The sequence below is a fragment of the Puntigrus tetrazona genome, chromosome 19 (genome assembly GCF_018831695.1).
Source record: "Puntigrus tetrazona isolate hp1 chromosome 19, ASM1883169v1, whole genome shotgun sequence".
Lineage (NCBI taxonomy): Eukaryota > Metazoa > Chordata > Actinopteri > Cypriniformes > Cyprinidae > Puntigrus > Puntigrus tetrazona.
The window spans coordinates 3,164,201-3,167,252 of record NC_056717.1 but is presented as its reverse complement, the minus strand read 5'-3'; positions in this window follow the sequence as shown (position 1 = coordinate 3,167,252).

The following is a 3,052-nucleotide window of genomic DNA, read 5'->3' as shown; positions in this document are numbered from 1 at the left end:
TTTAACTGCTCACTACATGATCTAACTGATTCTATCTGCTGACCAAAAGAGATATTGGCCACGTGTTCTTTCTCCTCTAGCTAGTTTACTTCGCATAATACAACAGTTCATCAGTCAACTGGTATTATTTGATGTTTGGATGAGAGCCTGGTTTACTTCTATTGATTTTTTTGTTGGGTGTTGAGGCAGGGGAGGAAGAGAGAAGAATGGGTGAAAGAGTATCAGGAGTTATTAAGAGTCTTATGGCATTATGTGAGGTATGTGGAATCTAGGCGAAAGCAACTTAGAGACCGTCAGATTCGGGTGAGCCTAAAGTTACGAATACAGGTATTGAGAAGGAGCTCTAGTTTATACCCATGTCGTGCAGTGAAAGGTCGTGAATAAGATTCAGAATATGTTAGGACTCTACTCCTGTACAGAGTAGTACAACAGCCTAAGGAGTGGGGTTCCCAGTGAATCAGTGATGGCCCAGCATGACAGGTACATCGAGTTGAGCTTAGAGGTGCTGCTGATGGCCATATGTGGAGTTGGCACCTGGGCTGATGCACAGGGCAACTTACGCTTTATGGGCAAGGGGTCTGTATATACCATTAAAAGGGTAGAGTTTGACGATTTTTATGTTTTAATAGATGGCTATTAACTTTAAATAAAGGCATTAGTAGCATGTGTTTGAGCTCTACTGGAGCTTCCACTTGTTGGGTTTTTTTTTTGGTTTGAATGTTTGTTTTGCTTTTCTTTTGAGTCCGCCCTTGATATTTAAAACTGGTAATAGGCCAGATTAGTTTGGAACGTACTTTTTGGACAGACTAAGTTTCTTTTTTGTATTTTGTTTGTCTCCTACTGCTTATTCCGGTGAGGACACTACATTTCTTTTGCTGATGTAGAGTTGAGCTAGGGTTTTAAGTGTTATTTACAAAGTTAATGAATTGTGTGAATCATCTTTCCTTTTTTAGAAATTCATTTGATGGCTTTGTGATTTTTCATGTTGCATGGTTTGATGCTCAACCTTACGGATTAAACTTGAGTGTCCACCTTTGTGAAGCTTCACTGAAAATCTTGGGGATTAACCGTCATCGAACCGGATTCAGCAGTGATGTTTATCTGGAAGGGTGACCTCTGTTACATACGTTTTAATGAATGCTGCAACGCTTGGATGTTTGTCGTTCAAGCTTTCCAATTGTACACACGATTTCACACCGCAGTTATGTTACAGCAGTATGGGTTTAATGTATTGCAAATTTTGCCTTTCTGGGCAAAAATCATCTCCGAGAAAACCAAGCAAATGCAAGTGTTGCAAACTGTCCTCAGTCTCTCCTAACTGCCCGTAGTGTGAGCTGTAGTGTTATTTAAAATTACATTAACTCTAATGTTAATTACTTTAAATGTCCTATATTGTAAATCCATTACAAATGTATAATTACACAATATTTCAAAGACAATAGAATGACTAAGTTACATACTAAGATGTACTCTCATATGGGTAAAAACTATAATACATTTCCTAAAGCCACGGCAGCTATATGACGTTTGGTCTGTATTTCTGTATATAATACTTCCTTTAAAAGCTCCGTCAAGTGCACTTTCTCTTTTTCACAAGGGTTAGTATGCAGCAGCCAAGTATTCTACTACATAGCTCTGAAAGCACATTTGTAAATCCATCAGTCCTGCAAGCATCAGAAATACTAAGTGACATTTCTCTGCAGGGTAATAAAATACTCAACCTTCACGCGCTTTCCGGCAGCCAGAAGCACACCCAGAAATATGTCTACCACACGAGGGGAGCAGTAAATGCATGAAGAACTCCTGCTTGTTAGCATTTTAGATTTATTTGTGCAAATGCTGCAGAGGTCTTAAGAAACAGAGGATCGATTTCAGCATTCATAAATAACATTCAGTTTGGCATAGCTAAGCCTAAACTCCTGATAACAATACAACACCCATATTCCCCATTCGAACAATTAAGTGTCCATGCATACACAATAATGAACGCAACGATGAAGAATAACTAAAACATTACAGCATTGCTGCATCGCAGAGTTAGTGCATTAAGACTGTTCCTTTACTAATTACTGATAGATACAGTGGGGCAGGATCATGTGTGTGAAGAGGTTTAGATAGAAACACTGTGAACTTTTCAACCAGAGCTTCCAACACTGTGATCAGGGAACTTTATCTCATTCACATTAGTAGGTACTTGAGCACACTTAATTACCGCGTTCAAACACAATACGTTGTTAAAACATGTTGAAGTCCTTTGGGAAAATAATGAATTACTGGGTGAGAAGATTCTTGTACATCATGATGATCGTAGGCTGCATGATAATGGCGAAATGGTTGATCGCATGATCATTTCCAATTAAAAACAAATCTAGTTTTTTTTATATCATTAGAATTATTGCACCTCATTAAAGAGAATGTCAACTCGCAGATTTAGTTGCTGCAACAGCACAATCACATAAAACAGATTGCTAATTCCTTGTTTCTAGCCCGTGCCGCTTTTTACCTAACATAGAAGTGGTTGGGAATGGTTGCCGTTGGGAAGATTATGTTGTGTATTATTTTCGATGAAAAGTAGGTAAAATGTGTAAAGTGAAGCTAGTAGTTGTGTTTCCATTACTTTACAAATTGAAAATGGAACAAAATGAAAATGCCGTCAAAACTCCCCCCATCGCAAAAAAGTTCATGCCCATAGGAGGTGGCTTTTAGGCAACTCAAAAAAAAAAAGCAGCATTTTTACAAAGCTCCAACAGTTTTTTGCATTTACAGGTCATGAATATCATCTCTTTGATGTGCTATGGTTGCTCTGAAGTATAAAGGGCTTTCCTTGCCTCTAATGCTTCAACAACCCATTACTTACACTGCAAGACGCTTCTGTCGTGACACGTGCCCGACACCGAGCCGATCCACACATTGGACCCCTAATCAAGCATCGCGTTTATCTTATTGCAGAAGAATCCCAGAATATGCTCGGATCTATGATGTTAGCTGAAGATAACTCCTCTGTGTTCTCCTGAAAACAGCGCATCAGTGCAGGCTACGAGCATACATAAAC